Genomic DNA, 23519 nt, shown 5'->3' on the forward strand with positions numbered 1-23519 from the left:
CTATAGCGCGGGAAAAAAAATATTCAATTGAATCAACAAGTTTTTTTTATTAGTTTAACTTGATAAAATTTTTATTTATATTTTTTTTTTTTTTTTTTTTTTTAAGTATATTTTCATAGAAATTTTAAAAAATTTAAACGAATAAGACAGAAAATAATACAAATTTTTTTTTATATTATTTTCTTTAATTATATGCCAAAAATTTATTAACCATATAAATATAAATGTTTTGATGATTTCATTGTTATAACCGCAAAAAAAAAGTGAAAAAAAATCTAAATTATAATGATGAATTTTTATAGTAAAATTTTTTTAATTTAATTAATAAATTTCCCATAATAAAAATGATCAAAAGTTAAAAATTTCTCTCCGAGTAAATATTTTTCTCGTATATATATATATATATATATATATTATATTGTTTGAAGAGTACCGTAAGCGTGTTTCGCTTTTGCTTTACTGCTGACACACACAAGTACTATTCAACTATGTTGCAAGAAACAACATTATATTTATGATACTCTAAAAGAGAATCAGAGAGTAACGTTAAAATTTTTTTAGTACAGATATCAAGTTTTCAGATATACAATTTTTTACGTATGAATATTTATTATTTTATATAAATCATTATATAAATATTAGGCATGGAAAACATCCTATTACTCAATCTATATTCAAAATTTATGACGAGATATAAAATTGGCCCGTCAATGTTTTATGTACTTTCCATCATAATTCGTTATTATGTACTTGTACCAATACTATTATTATTATTGCCATTATTGTTATTATTATTTCTAATATTAATCTTATTATTATATTATTATTATTTTTTTTGTTCTTCGAAGGATGTAAAAAAATCTGCTACACCAAGGAGGGAATTACAACAACAATTGATACAATTATTGTTATTATTACACTTAGAAAAAAGAATTCTTAATTTAAATATATTTTATTTAAACAATTTTGTTTAATTTAACACAGTTTGTAAGTTTTATTTTAATATATGAAAAATATCTATCACTTTTATTTAAAAATATTATTTGTTTGAATAAAAATTATAATAAATGTATGCAGGATTTAAACTTAAGGGTTAGTTCAGAATGGACGCATTTATTTTTGACACCTTCTTTACCCAGCTTTTCTCTATTCTAGTTCCCAGCCATGTTTCGAAAGAAAGCTACCATTCCCTGCAAAATTTCACAATTTAGATGTTCCACTGATTATTTTATATTTGTCAATTGACAACAAGATTTTGACATGATTCTTAACCTAAAAAATTATTTTTCGTTTATCGTTCGGAGATTATTTTAAGTTCAAGTTTATTCTGTGTGTATTAAATTTACTATATTTTTAACCGTGTATGCAAAATGCATGAATTATTTTTCATTTAAATTTAATATATTTAACTGCATATTAAGATAATATACTAACTTCGAATCAAACTAAATTTATATTTAAATGAAATACATTTTATCAACAAAAATGTACGTATTATTGAATTAAACTTAAATATGTTTGACTGTATAAAGATATATATGAGGCATTTCATATGAGAATACGGAGTCATGTCTCGGATTTTTCTCAAAATTCGGTAAATTGCGTAGTAGTGGTGCTAAATAAGTGTACAAATTTTGAATTTGAAATTTTTAATATTTTTCGAGATATTTACAATAACAAATTTGAGCAATATTTTTTCAATTTACTTATAACTTTTTTCCTACTAAAAATAGAGAAAAATGTTCTAAATGTTTTTTACGCGAAAGATCTTGAACTTTTAGAAAAAAATTATTTTTTTAAAAAAATATTAATTTTTAAACAATTTGTTTAAAAGATAAAATTTGTTTCTAACTTTTAAACATGTTCTCCCTCATTTAGAAGCGCGAAAAAAATCATGAATATTGTTTAAGTCATAATAAATCGATGGTTAAATTTTTGAGATGGCATTATTTTTTGTTTTCGAGATATTAATTAATTAACTAACAAAAGTTAATAAAAAATGAAATATTTTACAAACAAATAAAATTAGAGTAATTTCAAAAACGCACCATTAGAATGCTTATCAAAATCCGCATCCAACGAGCCCTATATGAACTATTTTGGATAAACGGGTGTTAAATTAATAATTAATAATAAAAATTATTTAAATAATTAATAAAATTTAAGGAAATGAAGATAAACCATCAATTCTTCTTTTATTTGGAAGATCATCTAATTCGGTATCAAAAAAAGATTATTAAGTATTACTAAGAATCAAAAATTAATTATGTATAAAATGTTATTTAGAAAAAGACTGAAAAATACCATGCCGAGTAGGTAGGCAGCCCCCTCTAACTTGTGTCGTAGGGTGCGGAAACCTCAATTTTCAATAATCATCTGTTAACAATTTAGATTTGTTAAAAATGTTATTTTTATTCGTTCGAATTTTTATTTGTCAGAATTTTTATTTTGTCGAATTTTCATTTAACATAATAGGTATTTTAAAGAATTTTTATTGCGTAGAGTTTCATTGCATAGAATTTCCCTTCAGATGAATTTTCATTTGTTCGAATTATTATTTAAAAGAACTTCCAGTGAGACATTTGTTTATTGGTATATAAGGAAGTTTTTTGTAAAATTGCAGAAAGATTCCTTGTTTAGTTTTTGAAATATATTAGTTTAAACAAATAGCGCGCGGCGCGTGAGCGATCGCTTCTGTGGAGTTTCAAGCGCTTGACTTCGTTAGAGCATTTATTGCGAGGGAAAATTAATAATTACAATATTATATATTTATTTATTACATATTACAAAAATGAATTATTCCTAATATTATATTCATAAATAACAATTTTAAAAATTGATGCATACCACTGAAACTATTAATCGTTCGAAAATTACTACCAAAACAAAATTTTATTCAAAGCAATAATAAATAAACAATTCTCCGGTTCCTTTTTCTATCATTACAAATTATAAACAATGATTTTGAATATAATTTGTAATTATTGATCAGAATTGATTATTCTATCAGACTGTTTGATTATAAAAGTGTAAACGTGAAAAGTTTAGACATTTTATAATTGTGATAAAATTTTAACGAAATTTTATTAGAATTATGGAGTTTGAAAAAAGGTCGAAAAAGGCTTCGAAATATTGATAAATGGAAAAGAAATATTAGGAAATATTCTAGAAACAAGGTAGTTAATGTTATTTAATTTTAAACAAATAGTACAAATAAAAAATTTTAAATTAGAATTTTTATATTATTCTAAATTCTTAAGTAAAAAGATTAATTTACAATTAATTATTAAAAACAAATGGAATAAAATTTTATATTCCAGACGGTAATGTAATGTTTTTAATTTTTATATCTATTAATATTATAAAAAAAATTATACCTATATTAATAATTCTATAATTTTTTATGTTAACGTCTTGAAATAAATAAAGTCTAAAAATTGAAATCTAAATAATTTATTTAAAATTAAAATTCTATCAATTAAAAATTCTGTTCAATGATTTTTCGGTTAAAATAGTCCAGTCAAGTTAGCATTTTTGGATGTTTTAACTCAGGACCTGTTTTTTTTTGGGTTAAATCCTTCATTTTGGGGTCAAAATAAATTACCTAAATTGTATACTTCGAACTCCTTCGGGAAGCTAATTTTTTTTTTTTGTAAAATAGGTACAAAAAATCAGTTTTTTGCAAATTGCTGCTTCCCATTACATTTTAGCGTAAAAATAGTTCAGAGAGAAAAGAAAGTGTATAAAATTCTGAGTAATTTGAAAAAAAATCAACCATGTAGTTCAAAAATTGTCCGAGATATACCTTTTTCAAAAAGCCCTGATAAGTTTTTCCCTAAATAGGATTGTGGTTAGGAATAATGTATCATTACCCTATCAGGCCCAAATTTCAATTTTTGCACGTTATACAAAATAAAATAATATTAAAAAAATATATAATATAGTATTTACCAAATGCAAATGTCATTTATATAAAGAAGAAAATATTTTTAATGTTTTGTGTCAATGAAATACTAAACTAGAATTCACTTTCGTAAATAAATGAAATTCCAATGACTTCACATATATGAAACATGCACAAACTTGAATCAATATGTTCAGATCTGTACGTTTTGTTCACATATGTCTATATCTATATATATGAAATTGTACAATTCTGGTCATGAAAATCCCGTTTACGCAAAACAAACAAGTATGTAAAGTGCATAGAAGTGTTTTTTTTTCTTTAGATTCAACTTCAAAGCATTTTCTATGTAGCCATGTACTTTTATCTTCATGGAGAAGCGATATCTCGGTCAACTATGGAAACGCACGCGGGAGATAGACCCGTTAGCAATTTATTAACTCGCCACAGTCTCAAGAGTTATATTTCAAGTGACATGGTTCAACTACAAATTACTCAATAGTAATAGTAATATAATCATTAACGATTGCACTATTAAATCTCGTCAATGAATTGAAAAAAAAAATTATATTTTTTTTTTCATTTCTTACCTATATAAATCAATTTTCTACTATATAATATTGTAATATGTTATAAATAAAAAATAAATAATTATATACATAAGTGGAAAAATTATACTTAATTATAACGGTTATTATTTTTTTATGGTTAATAAATTTAAGTCTTTGTTTGTATTTAAAATATGTTTAAAACCAAAAAAAACATATATATTTTTATACAAATATTCTCAAAATTTTTTATTTTAATTTAACAATATTTTTTATTTTTCATATATAGGTATATATCGATTATTATGTATATTATTTTAATTTAATTAAAATTATTTTTAACATTTTTATTATTACAATAAATCAATTATTTTATATACAAATTCAGAAATTAGAAAGTTTTCTGTTCCGTTTTATATACGTAAATTTCTAATTAATTGGTACAAATTAAATACCTATAAGGAATATTTCTATAACGGTGTTTCTAATTTTTTTTTTGCCTGTTTTAAAAAACATTTTTTTTAATATAAAATTTTCTTCTAAGAAGCAAATTTATATATATGGGCGATTCCACGTGAGATTTACCTATGACATTTTAAATTCGGTAAATATTTTTTTTTCGATTTTTATAGAGAAAAAAGGTTTACGTATTTTTTTATTTTTTTATAAGTGTTCAAATTTTCAAGTTATGAATTTTTAAAAATCTGATTTTTTTTGAGTTTTTTTAAAATATACCTAATTTCAATGACATGTAACTCTAAAAGTTTTGAATTTAGGAATTAGGAATATTTAATACTGTTTTTAAATCGGGAAATGAGATTTGCCGGCAACGAAATTAGTACCGGCCTGGTACCAATATTTAATATCGTTTTTCAACTGGCAAAATAGGTTTTCCAGCAACAAAATTTGTACCGGCCCAGTACCGGCCTGGTACTAATATTTCAATAAAATTATTTGAAGCATTCAAATAAATGTACATCGCATTCGAAAATAAAACAATTAAAAATAAGTATATTATGTTTCATAATTATTAAAACCAATTTATAGGTAATTTCTAACTTTATTTTTGTTAGAATAAAGCCACGAGCTGTTTGCATCTTTTAAAACTTCCAGCAAAAATCGCCGAGGTGTCCATACAATTATGCAAGGTAATCTGAAACCATTCAGTCTTCTATCCACCCATCCATTCATCCATTCATCAATCCATTTATTCATTCCGTGATTCACTCATTAATTAAATGAATAATTCATTTATTCAGTCATTCATTCATTCATTAATTCATCCATTCATTCATTCATCCAACCATCCATCCACCCATTCATCCATCCATCCAACGATAATAACAAAAAGAACTTGTACCTGTTTTTTTCGTTCTTGTTGTTTGTTTTTATATGAACCATACCGCACGAGTTTTCAACCTTTTATGGCTGATAACATTAAAAGTTACCATTTTTTTGAATTTTGATAGAGGAAACATTTATTCAGAATTACTAAAACTACAACATATCCAAAAACCAGCCATTTTGACTGAGAACCAAAATCAATGCATTTTGTGCGGGGTCCTTTGTGAAAATACAAGAATGATTTTATGATAATACGGTTCTCTAAGGTTTTTATTCCAGGACGTTACCGGGCCGGTACAACGTCGATGGTTATTTTTTTTTTTATTAATGATAATTATTAACTTCGAGATTGAATAATTTACATTTACGTTTTTCATGTTTATTTTTCATTAAGTTATTAAATTTTGAATCAAATTGTTCCTTGTTTGGCTTTATAGGTTCAATTTGCATTCATAAATCATAAGCAGGTTTAGGGTAGTGGATGTGTCATCGACTTTGCAGCCTCAAGGTGCCGAGTTCAATTCCTAGTGTCTTTAAATTTTCTTCAATTCTATATATATATACTAATTATGTTATTTCATTTGTTTCAGCATTCCGTTTAATGTTTATATATAATTTGTTTAACGATTATAATATATATGAATGTAAATTAATTCGAATAAATAATTAACAAAATTTATTTCTTTCAACCGGTCCAGTACCGGCCCGATGGTTTGCCGGTACCATACCAGTGGTATAACCGGCAGCAATCCGGCATTAAACACTAAAAACAAGAACCGGCCCGGGACCGAACCGGTGGCTTATTAATACCGGCCCGGTACCGGTGCCGGCTACATTCCGAGTTATCATTATTGAGTTTACCGGTACCAAGCCGGCAGAAATGACAGACATTTGCCGGCACCGGCCCGATGCTCTAACTCCGCTGGCGGTAAAGGGCCGGTACCATGCCGGTCGTCGATTTCTGCCTGGGGTATTTTAAAAAAACTCGAAAAAATCAGATTTTTAAAAATTCAAAACTCGAAAATTTGAGCACTTATAAAAAAATAAAGAAATACGTAAACCTTTTTTTTCTATAAAGATAAAAAAAACATATATTTACCGAATTTAAAATGCCATATAGGTAAATCTCACGTGGAATCGCCCATATGTGACGTTCCATGAGGAAAGGGACCTTAGCTGCAATAGACGCATTTTCCAGAAAAGGTATTTAAAGTAGAGCGTCCCTGATTGGTTGAGACCCTCCATCGAAAATCAGCCCCACCACCTTACTACTACATCGTTCCTACAGCTCACGCTTACGACAAGTATACTAGTAGTAGTAGTGGTGGGGATGGTTTCTGTAGTCCATGCTGGAACGCGATTAACATGGTCATGATTAATGCTTTATAACAAAAAAACTAAATAGAAAAGTACAATTTTTAACTTTTGTATCTGAAAGAGCAACTCAAGATCTATCGACTGATATCAAAAACTCAATTTTCATTTTTTTGCAGCTAAGGTCCCTTTCCTCATGGAACGTCACATATATTTATTTAAGTATATTGCAAATATTACTTAGTTCTTTTTTTCCATTTTTTAAACAAAGCTTAACTTTTATTTATTTTTAAATATAAATTTAGTTCGTTTTTATTTTAAAGAATAATTCAATTTTCTTTATTTTCAATATAAATTTAGTTTTTTTTTTGTTGAACTTCTTGTAAATTTTATTACAAGTATAAAAAATTTGTTTGAAAAAATTAATAAGGAAATAGAATTTTAAAATTCATGTACCTATAATTGTAGATGATCACAGTAGATGATATAATGACACAAAATGATAATTAAATTCTGAATAATTTAAAACTCAATTTTAAAACTCAATTTGAGAGGACTACTTTAGTAAAAATTTGCGTGATAAGTAAATAAACTTACATCAAAAGAAAAAATCCTCCAATATATTGAAAATCACTTTTTTCGATTAATTAATACAGAAATATATTTATTATATATATTTAGAGATATTTTTTATACATTATACATTCAGAGAAATCTTTTATTTGCGTTTATATTTGAGACAAATAAAATTTATTTAAATTAAATAAAAATATATTTGTCTCAGAGCTTAATAACTTTTTATTTGTTTTAAATCAAAAAAGTTTAAATAAGCACAAATAAAAATGTATTTACCAGAAATAAAAATTTATTTAGTATAAATAAAATTTATATTTGAAATAAATAAATATTTATTTGACTCTGAGATAAATATATACAATATAAATATTTTCTTTGGGCATATATCACGAAAGATTAAATAATATTTAAACTATACATAAATGTAATTATTAAGAAATTACGATACAAGTTTATCATATTGCAAAGTATTATATATTATTATGTATGTGATAAAATGGAAAAGGTGAAAAATGTCAAGTATAAATTAATTTCAACGAGACAAATTACAATTAACGTTTATTTGAAATAGATAAATATAATAGATATGATGTTAAAGAAGAAGTATGGATAAATTATTACATAATAGAGAAATAAATAAGTAATAATAATTGATGCAAAAATAAATTTGCTTTTTTTTAAAATAATATTCTGTAATTAAAGTATTATATAACGATATTAAAGGGAAGCTTTCTCTTTTTTTTTTTTTTTTAGGAAATGAGATTAATCTGATTATATATAAATATATTCTTAACGAATGATAAAAATATATTTTTTTATTCCCACATATATCTAAAAAAAAAAAATTTTCAGATGCAGAAAAATTTTTACTTTCGGGATGTTGAGGACAGAGAAAGTGTCAGGAGAAAGTTCTATATATATACTGTATATATATTACTGAAAATGTTTTACTTGATATATAATGTTACAGATGCAAACATCGTTGATTATTTCATACCAAACAAGATGACTGTAACATCATATAAGTAATTCATATGGAAAGTCGATTTATAAATAAGCAACACATGCGATTCATTTTGCAAATTTTACATATTTACGAGAACAAGTGATAAAGAATAATTTTTTTTTACAAATTTATTTTAATTTTACTTTCTTATTACTTCATCAATATATATAATATAGTTACAGCGAATAGTTTTTTTTTTCTAAAAAAATACATGACATGAAAAAGTCGAATGGAAATTATCATAAACTCTCGAATTAAATCGAATTATTTTAAGGTTATGTGATTGTTGTGAATTCACATAAAAATATTACAAATTAAATTAATATTTTATAAAAAAAATTGATTCTGAACAAATTCCATATTTGTGAAAATATTCAAAATCGTATTGCCGATAATTTTCCTTAACCCTTGCGTCTCTCGGACCCAGACAACTTTTTTTTCCATGTACTTCAACATATTCCCTTGAAAATCGTTACTAGGAGGTTTTTGGGGTCGTTGGTTACGAATATAAGTTTGATTTTCTAAAATTCAAAATGGCGGATCCAATATGGCGGACAAGAAATTTAAAAATTAGTTGAATTCGCTTGAAAATCGTTACTCCGGAGTTTTTGGAGTCGCTGATTACAAAACTGATGTTACTTTTTCAAAATCCAAAATGGCGGAACCAATATGGCGGATGTATTTTTTTTTTTAATTCGACGGTTTTGCTTGAAACTCATTATTCAGGGGTTTTCAAGATGGCTAATTACGAATCTGATATTAGTAAATTGTATTGATTTTTAATTTTCCTATCCGCCATATTAGATCCGACATTTAAAATTTTGAAAAACTAACGTCAGATTTAAAAATAAACGAACCCGAAAACCCTCGAGTAACGATTTTTAAGCGAATCCGTACGATTATTTAAAAATTCATCGGCTATTTTGGATCCGTCATTTTGAATTTTGAAAAACGGACACCTTATTCTTCATCACACTGAGGAAAATGTTTGGTATCATCTACTGAAGTTTGGTTCTCCAAACCAAATTTTTTATTTGATATATGTGCAACTAATCCGTTTGGTTCGGGCTACTAAATTTTTTCGTTGAATCATTTTGTTCGGTCTACCAAATTTTTTGTTTTGCACAACTAACTTATTGTTTTTAAGGAAACAAAAAATTTAGTTAAATGAAAAAAATTTTGTTCTTTTCTCAACCAAATTATTTTTTGGCTCACACTTATATTTTTTATTTTTCACTTAATTTTATCACTTTTGTTATCCTCTTTTATTACCCTATGTCTACTTAAATTAATTTCTATTGCGGAAAAACCTAACACTGCTGGGGATCGAACCCTCAGACTACGCAACGCAAATCAAGAACGCTGACCACTACACTAAGAATCCTAGTGACAATGTGAGTGTAAATTATTTTCATAAAGTATACAGGCTGGAGAAAAACTTCCGTTCTTTTAACAAGCTTTATTCTCTCTGTTCGATATGCATCACTACACACACTTTTTTACCGAATTTCTGAAACACATAAAAATCCCGAAAACACTTGAATAAAACTGGACGACACGAAGAGCGAAGCATGGTTAACGTGTGACATATTTACGAGAACAGCGCATGCGCAATTGAGCATTCAGACGGTTTGGTTTGGAGAACCAAATTATTCAGTTAACAGACGCAAAAGCTTCAACGAAATTTTTGGTACAGCCAACTAAATTTCTCGATTGATTGCTTCTTTCGTTACTGTTATGTCAACTAAATTTTTGTAATCTTAACTAAAAGTGCTCCACCAAATTATTTTATTATCATTACATTATTATTTTTCTCAGTGCAGCGATCCCACAAACCCCCCGAGTAACGATTTTCAAGCAAATATGTTTAATTTTTAAAAATTTGTCCGACATATTGGATCCGCCATTTTGAATTTTGAAAACCTGACTTTAAATTCGCAATCAGCGGCCCCAAAAACCGCCGAGTAACAATTTTCAAGCAAATATGTTTAATTTTTGAAAATTCGTTCGCCATATTGTTTTTTATGGAATTTAAGCAGCTGGGTCCAATGGACCCAGCTCAGGCACGTGTGGGTTAAACATTGAGAATGTAAAATTTCAACAGAAGGACGAAACGTACTTTAAAATTGAAAATGTACAGGTGGAGCTGCAGTCGCTACTTTGAAAAAATGAGCGCTAATATATGGATTTTGTGTTCTATAAATCAAATTTGTCGAAAAACAAAAAATAAGAATTGTTTAAAATGTACACAAAAAAATAATCACAACTACTACTATTTTCCAAAAAAGAATAGAAATTTAATTATTATTATTATCATCAGATTAAACAGCAGTCACGTTTCAGATAAACAAACATAACTCTAAACACAAAATTAATTGAAAAATTTATCATATTTCAATTAAAATTGTTTTGAAAGTTTCTATAAATATTTTTAAATTAATAATCACTTTTGAAGAAATACTTATTGAAATATGATAAATTTTCCTATTTATGACAAATATAAGTTTAAAAATGAATTATAATAGAAGTTAAAAAGACTATTTTGAACATAAATATCAATAAAATCATTTTTATACTATCTAAATTATTTTTATGCTCTTTTCTTAAATTTCTACAACTGTAAAAAAAATAACCTTTTTTTCGTACAACTCAAATTAAAATTTAGTCAAATACATTAAATTCCAAAAAAATGATGCCTAAAAATAATGTTGTATGGATATTAAATTTTCAGTTATTTTTTTTACTAATAATAATAAGTAACTTTCTTTTTTTATTAATATTTAGTTACTTTTGACTAATTTTTGAAACAAAAAATCAGCTAAGATTTTTACTAATGCAGTTATATTTTTAACTAATTTAGATTTAGGAGAGATTTTTTAGTTAAATAAAAAAAATTTAATATAATAAAAAAAAGACGCGGTCAAGTCAAATAAGAAAAAAAATATATACAAAAATTTGACAAAAGTATACATAACTGCGCGAAAAACATTTAAATTATTCTACTATATTCAAATTAAAATACTTAAAGGAATGTAGTATTGTGATGAAATTTGCTCTTTATATTCTGAAGAAAACATTTCAAAATTTTAAAGGCGTAAAGTTTATTTGACATTAGAAATGAATATCATGTTTGTCAGAAACTGAAATAAGAGCCTGTCAAATATTATTATTTTAAATTTCACAGACCTATTATTAAGCCGTATAAGCAAATATATATATATTGCGTAGTTAATTCCATTGAGAAAATGTTAATTTTTTTTTGTGAAACTTGTATAATAATAATTAGATATAAATTCGTGATATAGATATTAAAATTAATTGGAGAAATTAATTATTATTGTACTATTACGCCTACATAAATATATGTAGGAAACAATATTTTCAACATTGTAAAAATTCAATTAATTAGCATATCATATATTGTCGAAACCATTTTCAACGCATATATTAAATATTTAAAATAATTCAGGTTCCGTTATATCTAAATATCGATGACAAATAAAAAATTATCATAAAAAATAAGTAAAATTGATTCCCAACTAATATATAAATTTTATGAAAAAATATTTCATCATTTTCTTCTTCTTTTCTTTTTTTTGAAGAAAATATATATGAGAATGACCTACTTTAAGGAGGTTCAACCCATTAACATAACCTCAAAATAAAAAGTAGTTTTTAACAGAACTGAAAATAGGTATATTTAAAATTTATTACATCCAAATTTGACAGATCCAATTGTACAATTATTTTGAAAAAAAATTATTTTTAGTTAAAATTTGTTGTTAAATAATAATTAATAAACATTTTGTATTTTTTCTTAAAAGTTAGTGAATAATTTTTTATTTGATTTACAGTTGATTTAAGATCCCTTTTAATTGTTAGTAATTCTGTTTACAATAAATAATTTTAAAAAAATAGTTTATTTATATTCACAGAAAATTAAAAGGCATTAAAATAAGCAAAATTGGATTAAAGTAATAAGCGTTGCAGCTTATTTTCTCTCTAAATCTGAATTAGTAAAAATGTTTACTAATTTGAATTATAGTGACTCACTTTTTGCTTCTGAATTAGTAAAATTTTACTAATTATTAGTAACTTTAACTAACAATTAGTAAAATTTAACTAATTCTAAAGCAAACAGTGAGTCACTAATTTAAATTAGTAAACATTTTTACTAATTCAGATTTAGAGTGTTAATACCTTATAATTTTCTGTGTTAGTTTAAACTAGGAAAACTGTTGAGGACCTGACAACTGCCCTCTTTTGAATCTAGTCAACACCTTAATTGGGGTTTCGCCCGGGAGTTTTAATCAAATCACTAAAATAAAAAATTATTAAAACTCTACCGTCAACCGGGGCTATTCTACCCACCTAGGGGCTATTATACTCAACTCCAATTTTTTATATACAAATAACTTTTGATCTGAATTTAAAAAGCCACGAAACCCTACACCGAAAAAACGATATTCTAATTTTAAGAATTTTCAACTTATTTTAAGAATATGCGAGACTTAAATAGGCGCCACGAATATATTCTTAAATTAAGAATAGAATCTTCTTATATTAAGAATATTTTCTTAGAATCACTTTTTTAGAATATAATCTTAAAATAAGTATATTTTCTTCTTGTATCAAGAAATATACTTTTAGCAGTTTTAAGAATACTATAAACTTAATTATCAAATCCATAGTAAGACCTCTCACTCTTTTCATGGTGTTTATATTATTACCTACACACAACACACAAATATAAATAATAATATAAAACTTTGAAAAATAGAACAAAAAAAACAAGAAAAACAAAAAAACAAAAAAAGGCAAAAAACAACAACAACGTTAGAACACTCGTCTTTATCGATGCTACACTGAAAAAGCAATCGATAACAGCTATATAGCTATATACACCGTACACGTTGTTGGATCGTGGCGACGACTGCACACACGCTTGAAATTTTTCGCGGCAAATACAGGTTATGTTGACCACTTTTGGTAATCAACATTTAATCAAAAAAACTATAATTATATTAATAAAATAATTGCACGACGACTCGTTAGTCAATGGCGACGCGAACAAGCTAGCAGCACGTCAATTCTAGCGCATATTCTTGTTTTAAGAAGAAGAAGATTTAGTACATAGAAAATATTCTTAAAGTTTGAATCTGCCTAAGAATATTATTAAGAATATTTATGTAAGAATATAACATTCTTAAAACTAGAATATTTTAAGAATATTTTTAAGAATATTTTTTTAAGAAAATAATAATCTTAAAACTAGAATACCGTTTTTTCGGTGTAGATGTAGGCGCTTTGCGCCTGCTTCTTTTCCTGATTTTTAATTAATAAAATATTTATATTTAAATGTTTAAACTTGACGCGCTTAGTGTAAATATTATTGAATAGTTTTATTACAAACGGCGCTAAATTCTATTATTTAATTTTTTGTTAGAATCGGGGCTATTTTACTCACCCAGGGGCTATTATACTCAGCGCCAGTTTTTAATTCATAAAATATTTATATAGTTTAAATTTGACCCTTGGTGTATAAATATTGTTTAATAGTTTTATTACAAAAGGCGCTAAATGTTATTCTTTCATTTTTTTTCAGAACGTAGAAAAAATTCATAAATTTGTGAATGTCTGAAAAAAATTTTTGCTCTTTCGCAAACTTTATATTGGATTTCGAAGAGTTTTGTAGTATTTTGCAAAATATTGCCAGTATCTATAGTCAATTTAGTTGTGATGCGCTAATTTTTTATTGCGTATTTTAGGAGAAAAGTGCGAAAAACTAAAAAACCAGGATTCTCTAGGTAATTATACTCACTTCTTAAAATTAATTATTTTTCGTAACTTTTTTTCATAGAAGATAAATATAAATGTATAGTGTATCGTTTCCCAAGAAGCACGTAATATATCCTCAATATCAAGGTAATATTACACGTGAGATTCGTAATATAACGCTGTAATATTACAGTAATCTTACAGTGATCTTAAAATGTCCGCCTCAAGGTAATATTACCGGGAATATTACTGTAATATTAACGCGGTAATATTACAGTAATATTAACGGTAATATTACAGACTGATTTGAGTTATTCATAAAGCATAAAAAACGTAAATATATTATAAGTCAATTTGGCTTGTTGGTAAAACTCTGGACTCGTGTGCTTTGAGTTCGGGGTTCGATTCCCTGGATGGGTAGATTTTTTTCGTAAAGAAATGTTCCCATAATATTACTGTAATATTCTCTTGTAATATTACCTTAATATTACGGTATAATATTACTGCAATATTACTGAAATATTACCTTAATATTAGCGCGTAATATTACAGTAAAATTACCGGTAATATTACCTTGAGGCGGACATTTTAAGATCACTGTAAGATTACTGTAATATTACAACGTTATATTACGAATCTTACATGTAATATTACCTTGATATTGAGGTTATATTACGTGCTTCTTGGGTTGTATAAATTTTTGACATCCTTTTATGTGAAAAAGCAGAAATATGAAATTTAAGATTTCAGAGGGTACAACATAACCTCAAACAGTAACTTTCATTAATATTTATATATATGTTTTTCAAGTTAATTTTGTAACTTTTTCTCCTAAAATAACTAAAAAAAGCTTGTGGGAAATTATATTGAGTTGTTTACTTAACCTAAAAAATGTTAATTTAAAGAAAATTATACCTTTTTTAAAAAATATGGATTTTAATAAAATTAAATTAATTAAAATTTATTTTTTTTTATGTAATCTAGACTATCTGCAGAAAAGAGTTCATATATATAGCTAAAGCTGTATAAAAAATCTTGAGGATATTTTATAAATAAACAAACTTTACTGAGTATAATAGCCCCAAACGTGGGGCTATTATATACTCACCATTTGAAGATTCTATAACTCTGATAAAATTTTTTTTTTTCTAACTTATAGGGATGTCCACAACATAACACAAGGGTTGAGATTTTTTTTTGTTTTAATTCTGAATTTTAGTGAAGCACTGAGTAAAATAGTAGCCTTTTTTCGAGTATAATAGCCCCAAATGACGGTAGTATAAAGATTACCTTTAATTGTTAATAACTTTTTTTTTGCAAAAGTTAATGTTGAAGATATAGTTAATTTACATTTTTTGTATCAGGGAAAAATAGAAAGACCCTAACTATAGCCCTATTGTAAATATTGTAGTAATTTTGTTATCACAAACCGAAGGTAGATTAGTATTAATATTCAAGAAAAGTGTATTATAGGCAAAAAATTTGTAAGTCAACGTAGCTGTGTGGCCAGAGTACACGGCTCGCGTCCCAAGGGTCCTGGGTTCGTGCCCCCATGTATGCGAGATTTTTCTGAATTATTTTCAATTATTTTATACACTATACATGTAAATAATCTTACATAGAAAATGAGTGTAAAAAACTTGGAATTTAAAAAATTCCATATAAAAATTCTTAATCGAAGAGGAAAACGCTTTAGTACTTCCTCTTTAATAAGAGTTTGTATTCAGAGGAGATTAAATAAGATTTATACATACTATTATTACATTATCTTTTTTTTTTTTTTACAAAAAATTAATTGACTTTTGGTTTGTGTATTGAGAGGATTAATCTTAGACGTTGCGGTTATATTTTCTCATCCAAATGAGTGGAAATACGTTGAAAAATGGAGATTACGTTTTTTTAGTTGTAATAAATAATATACATGCGACATACAATAAAAAAAAAAGTAACAAAGTTTCCTTATTTTTCTATAATGTCATATACCAATTGATATTGTAAATGCAAATTATGATGCTGATTGCGAGAAGAATGTTTTCATCTTTCCTCTGACACATGTCTTTTACACTTTTTTCCAGCATTTATGAGAATGACAAATACAAAGGTAAAAAAAAATAATTACGGATATTCTGGTTTTTTTTTCTTTTTGAATTCTAATTAATTTTTTAAAACGATTGCTAAATGCAATAAATAAAAATACTGTATTCTAAATTTAAATGATAAATTCTTGATTTCTATTAAAGATAATTTAATTCATGGATTTTATTCTTGCAGTTAGATTATAAAATTCTTAAAGTAGGTGAATTTCTAAATTTTTTATACACCAGTGTTTAAATTAAGGGGGGAACACCAGTTGTAACTTTCGAAAAATCAATTTTTTTTTTTGTGCATTTTCTTAAAGTACACATATTTAGAAATGTGTCTGTAAATTTCAAAGTTGATCCGGTGAAAAATAAATGAGATATACAGAACACTGCATCGGCGCGTCCCGTGGCTTCATACAAGGTGGCCAGCCATAACTGACCCTAACGACAGATGGCCTTTTCCTATGATTTAGAAACGGCAACCACTGCGGAAGAGTTATTATATGGTCCAAGAATCGATGACTCTTTGTAACTTGGAAACAAAATTTCTTCTGAACAAAAAAAAGTAAGTTGAAACTTTGAATGCGTTTTTCTCAAAATGACATTTTCCAAGTCGGTGACCACGATTACTCGAATACCATTAAACCGATTTATTTAAAATTTAGTGTGCTTCATTTACACATATAAGTCTAGTTCGTGATCGAAGGATTTTTTTTTTTATGCAAAACTTTTTTTTATATAGCTGAAAATCGACCGTATTTTTTTAACGAAAATCATACTTTTGACTTTGACAGGTCGCCATTTTGTCAAATTTTTTTTTTTTTTTAAATCCTTCGATCACGAACTAGATAATCTTATAATAAATGTAAATCAATTTCATTTTTGTATTTCAGACGAAGTATACTTGCAGAATGCTGGTCACCGCAATTCGCCTTTTTTCTTAAGACGCCACTTCAATGGCTCATATCTCCAAAAGTTTTTGTTAAAAAAATTTTTTTTTTCTTTTAAATTACAGCTTTTTACATGTACTTTTAACTAATAAATAGTATTCTTTAAAAAGATTCATTGTTCTTTTGGAAAATATTCTTGAAAAAAGCATTATTTTTTGAGTTACAACTGGTGTTCCCCCCTTAAAATATATTATTAGTATTTTTAAAATTTATTTTCAAATTTGGAATGTACTCTTTAATTTAGAATACATTTTTAAATTAAAAATATTGTCTTAAAGTTAATATACTCTTAAATTTAGAATGTACTCTTGATTTAAGAATATAGTATAAAATTTGGAATATACTATTAAATTTAGAATATACTCTTAAATTTAGAATATACTCTTAAATAGAGAATATAATCCTAAATTTTAAATATGTTCATAAATTCAGAATATATTCTTAAATTGAGAATATGTTTTTAAATTTAAAAAAATAGTCTTAAATTTAGATTATTGTCTTAAATTCAGAACACATTCTCAAATTTAGAATATATATATTCTTAAATATAGAATATATTATTCTTATAAGCACAGAATATACTAAATTTAAGAGTATTAAATTTAATTATTTAAATTGAATATTAAAATTTCAAATATTCTTAAACAAATGCCAAGAAGATATTCTCAATTTTAGAACATTTTTTTCAACCTAGTAAAATCCAATTTATCTTTCATAATTACTATTCATTAGTTATAATTTAAAAAAAAAGTTATCATTTACAAAGTTGTATTCGATTCAAATTATCAGAATACTCGTTTTCATTTAATATATACATACGTTAAGATCACTTCCGTATGTAATTTATATTTTCAATTTTTTAATTCTAGATTATTTAGACTCTAATTTATAATAATAAATTATTGCAATAAAATAAATTTTTAAATTAACAAATATTCACTGAATCGATAAAAAATAATTTCTATTGACTGTTTTTTTTTTCAAAAGTAACATTGCTACACAACATTTCACCTGATTACTTAGGTCGTCCTACTTTTTTTTTCTGTAACCACTACCGTAGTGGACTTCCACACATGAAAGTTAGACAATTGATATCTTTGTTTTTATTGAAAATTTTCATCATTAATAACAGAAAAAAAGTGGTTAATAAACAAACATGTTCAATAGTTAAATTATTGAGTGGTAATATATAAAAAAAAATTCTCAATTTGAGAATATTTTAAGACATTTTATGTTCTTAAATTTTCTATTATATATATTTTATTTTCATTAGAAGAATTTATTCTCATAATTTAAGAATATTGATTTAATTAATAATATAAAATTAATAATAATAATAATAATAATAATAATAATAATAATAATAATAATGATGTTATAATTTCAAACAGAAAAAAATAGATTCTTTATATTCTTAAAAATAGAATATATTTTCATTTTCAGAGTTAGAGTATGTATACTGATTTTAAGAATATTCGCCCCCTACATTCTATAAAAATAAAATTGCATGTGTTATTAATATTAGGAATATAATGCATGAGATTTTATTCTTAATGTTTGAATATTTCAATTTCAATTTCAATTTCATTTATTAACGGGACATGCCCTTTCGTACAAAAGTACTCCTAAATTCTAATAGTTACGTAAGTAACAATACAAAATATAAAATATTAACTAAATCTAGGTAGGCGCTATAATGGTTAAAGTGCAGTATAAGTATAAATATTATTCTTAAAATAAGAAACTTTTAAATTAAGATTATTTTTGTGTTATTTTAAGAGAGTATTTAAAAAAAATTTTTTAATTCAAAAAGAATTTATTATTCTAAAAATATTATTATAATTTAATTTTAAAAATATTATGCATTCGATTTTATTCTCAAATATATAAGGGCCATGATATATTCTTAAATTAAGAATATTTGAGTGTTAAAAATTTTCTTAAGGCCAGGTCCAAGTCATGTCAGCTGTTCCATTGAAACTTCAAAGGAACAGCTGACTCGACTTGGTCCTGGCCTTAAATATAAAATCATAATTTTTCAACATATATATATATATATTCTAAAAGGAAATATTTTTTTCACTATGTATATAAAAATGCAACTGTATACAGAATTTAGTTTATAAATCATAAATTCTTCACACAAAAAGAAAAGTATTACACAAATATGATTATTTTATTATTAAAAAGAAAAACGTTTAGAAAGAAAATTCAAATTTTTCTTTTATACTTTTTTTCTTGTACAAAAAAAAATTAAAAATTTGTAAATATAAAAAAGAATGACAATAATAAATAGTTATTATTATTATTATTATTAAAGGCCTTTTCTGGTTTAGAATTGACAAAAAAGACACGTTTTAAAACTTTTATTGTAAGGAAAATTTTAAAAAATTGTTTGAGTGTATTTAGTTTAATTTCTTAGCTGTAGATGGCGTCTTCCAAAAGGTACCTTTTTTTTGGTGCACTTGATTTCTGACAACCAGTAATATATAAATTCAAAATTCAAATGGAATCTCTTCATAAAGGTTTTTTACGATTTTTTAAAAAGTTTTTTTTTTATTTTTTATGTACATTTTTGTCTAAAATTCGCAAAAAAACCGTGTTTTTGGGGCTCCGTACAAAAAAAAACAGGGGGTAGAAATATGAAATTTTAAAGGTTTATTCTCTAGTTTTTTAAATAAGAAATCGAACGATCTTTGGTTTTTTAAAATCGGTTCGGTAGATTTCGAAAAAAGCCGTGCAACAGTTTAAAAAAATGTGTTTTCGAGAAAAACGCGCCCAAGTGCGAAAACCAAAACGGCTCAATACTGGCCCAGTATTGGCAAAACAAGCAACGCGAGACTTGGCAGACAATTTTGGGCCGACTCTTGTGGTGTTAACTGCGGTTGGACGTCGGCAGCCAAGTATCAGACGCCATTACTGGGCCAATCTTGGCTGCCATTAGTGGCCCAGTATTGTCAAAGTTTAAAAAAGTTTATAAAACTATAATTATTAATTAATTAACTAATTAATTCATTATAAATTTATAATATAAGTCCTGACAGAAAGCGCAATTGTTTAAACATTTGAAAATTTGTAACACTCGCGGGAACCGAACTCGCAACCTAACGCATCGAAGTCTAACACGCTAACCACTACACTATTCGCGAATATGGGAATCTCAACACAAAAATGTTTTGATAAGCTGCATTTGAGGAATATTTCAGCCGTTAATGGGCCAATAATGACCCAATAATGGAACAGAAGTAGAATTACCAAGTATTGGTGCCAATATTGGCCCAGTTATGTGACGGAGATCGGCCCAATAATGGCAAATTAGAGTAACTGAGAATCGATGCCAATATTGGCCCAATAATGGGACGAATTAATCGCCAATACTGGTCCAGTAACGTTTTCCGATACTTCGGCAGAAATTACTGGGCCAATATTGAGCCGTATTAGCAGTCTTGACATTTTGCACATGGGCGTTAAAAGTTTTCATAAATTATAATACATTGAGCCAGGACTATCAAACAATTTTTTATTCCAATTTTTGGCCTTTTTGTTGCATATTTTTTAAAAAAAAACGTTTTGGGACAGTAATTTTATGATACTTAGAAACATTTTCAATTAAAAAAAAAGAAAATCAATTTTTTTCAAATTCTAAACCAAAAAGTCCCCTTAATTTTATATTTAAATTTGCAATATAATAATTATTGTTATCAAAGTATATATATATTATCACTGACTTACCGGCTTGTTTATAAAAATTGGCGCAAGATTGATGTATATATGTTTGCTTAACGTGGCAAACAAAATTGTCCTGTGAGTGAAGCTGTAGATCGAAGATTATCAATTTTCGATGAACAATTATATACACAATAATAACAATAATAACAATAATAATAAATAGAAATGAGAGGCCATGGGAAAAAAAAAATTGTTAAATCACTGGTAAATTTCACTTTTGTCATCCGAGAAAGCCGAAAATTTCGGCAATGTATTTATTGTCAGATTGCATCGAATATTTTTACTTGTATATATACATTATATATATATTTGTATATATAAATTATATATATATCGAGAATGTTGACTGTACCATGTGTTCGTTTCGAGCGCGTGCATACCTATGAGACTCGTTCACTTTGTACTCCTTGTGCGCTCGTTGGATCACTTTCCTCTCACCACTAAACGCGCCACAACTCGAACCGAACTTGGGTCTCACCTTGATGAAGGGCCAAGCCGGGTACCGTTGTTGTTATTACGCACTATACATATACTATACAATCTCATCATCTTATTCATCTTTATTTATCCTAGTATAATTTACAATTATTTCTCCTCAAACTGTTAATGTATTTAAATAAATAAATAAATAATAATAATAATAATAATAATAATAATAATAATAATAATAATAATAATTGCTTCCTTATAGATGTATATGGGGTATTCCACGGGAAATTTTCATTCAAAATCTTTTTTTTCCTCGAAACATTTTTTTTCGAAATCTATATTATGATAAATAAGAAAATAAGTATTTTTTTATTTGATAAAAATGAAGAAAGTTATGATTTTTTGAAATTTAACGTCATATCAAAGGCAATGTATTTTTAAAACATTTTTTTTTAATCTATTGTACTAATGAATAAAAAATTATGAAATATATACAGAAAAAACATGGACTTATTTTTGTTTTAACTTATTTTGAGATTTGGTATCAAATTGAGTAAATGACAAAATTCAATTTACTCAATTTGAGAATGCTTTAATTTTAGAGTTTTAGGTTGGTATCTTTTTTAAACTGATTTACAATTTAAATAATTTTTTCTAATATTTGAATATAATATTAAATAGATAATATTTGAATATAATATTAAATAGATTCTTAACGTCAGTGCGAATATTTATAATATTTTTCAAGAAAAAAAAATATTAATCATTATTTACTTAAAGAATAATTAATTTTACCAGTTTTCAAATTTCGCGCCATTGTTTTGGTTGGCAGCAGTACCGCTTTTGCTGTCAAAACACATATTATGTTTTCACGTTCATAACCTAAAAATAATGTTTCTCTTACTTAAAATTTTACTACACGATTACAAGCAATTACCTTTTAAATTAAACAATATAATATAAGTTTTGTTTGTTATTTTTATTATACTCTCTAAATCTGAATTAGTAAAAATGTTTACTAATTTAAATTAGTGACTCACTTTTTGCTTCTGAATTAGTAAAATTTTACTAATTATTAGTAACTTTTACTAACAATTAGTAAAATTTAACTAATTCCAAAGCAAAAAGTGAGTCACTAATTTAAATTAGTAAACATTTTTACTAATTCAGATTTAGAGAGTAAATCTATGTTTTTTTTGGGGGGTTTTTATATAATTACATGTTATTTGATAATATTTTTAAACTTTTATCTTTTACTCGAAATGAGACAACGAGTTTCTTATTTGATGCGTATCAAATTGAGTATGAATTTCGTACTCAATTTGAGATCAATGTTTTTTCTGTGAAATTTAAAAAAAATCATAACTTCCTTTATTTTTATCAAATAAAAAAATACATATTTTCTTATTTTTCATATAGATTTCGAAAAAAAATGTTTCGGGCAAAAAAAAAATTTTGAATGAAAATTTCCCGTGGAATGCCTCATATATATTTATTAACTTTGTGGTTCTTTCATGATTATTTTGCTTCCTTATACCAGTACTTATATTCTATTTAAGATTATGGAATACTAGCGCCTCCGACGTCCTTATTGGCCGTCTCTGTTGCTTCTATTCTTTGTCCATTCAATTTAATTTTCAATTTATGTTTCATAATTTATTACAATTATTTTATTAAATATTTAATAATATTGTTAACAAAATGCAAAAAGGCGTGTAATTATAGAAAAAGTTTCAAACAGAAAAATAATAATCTATTTGTAAAATTTGTCTAAAAATAATAATAATTGTTGAATAATTTTTTTTTTAAACTAAAAACACTTTTTTATTCAAAGTAATATTATTTTCATAATAATTTAAT

At 25.5% G+C, this 23519-nt stretch overlaps 1 protein-coding gene and 1 long non-coding RNA gene across 4 annotated transcripts in view; one reads left to right on the top strand and one right to left on the bottom strand.

Annotated features, from left to right (window-relative positions):
* LOC127276797 (diacylglycerol lipase-beta-like) overlaps window positions 1-21692 on the bottom strand; it is a 36090-nt gene extending 14398 nt beyond the window's left edge. Inside the window, exons 1-2 of one of the 3 annotated variants that reach the window (XM_051297453.1) lie at window positions 21611-21692; window positions 21234-21315 (exon numbers count right to left, since the gene is read on the bottom strand). The gene's annotated coding sequence lies outside the window, so the exon portion shown is untranslated. Of the gene's footprint in view, window positions 1-21233; window positions 21316-21610 lie in introns of those variants that run through there. The other 2 variants (XM_051297464.1, XM_051297458.1) reach the window with 2 other exon arrangements.
* LOC127276829 (uncharacterized) lies at window positions 16813-17610 on the top strand. The gene is made up of 2 exons (XR_007842265.1): window positions 16813-17116; window positions 17445-17610. It is a non-coding gene; the product is annotated as an uncharacterized LOC127276829 (long non-coding RNA).
* Window positions 21693-23519: the final 1827 nt, after the last annotated feature.

Source organism: Leptopilina boulardi, unplaced genomic scaffold (assembly GCF_019393585.1).
Source record: "Leptopilina boulardi isolate dan_hultmark-lab unplaced genomic scaffold, ZJU_Lbou_2.1 LbouV2_103, whole genome shotgun sequence".
In the NCBI taxonomy this organism is placed as follows: domain Eukaryota; kingdom Metazoa; phylum Arthropoda; class Insecta; order Hymenoptera; family Figitidae; genus Leptopilina; species Leptopilina boulardi.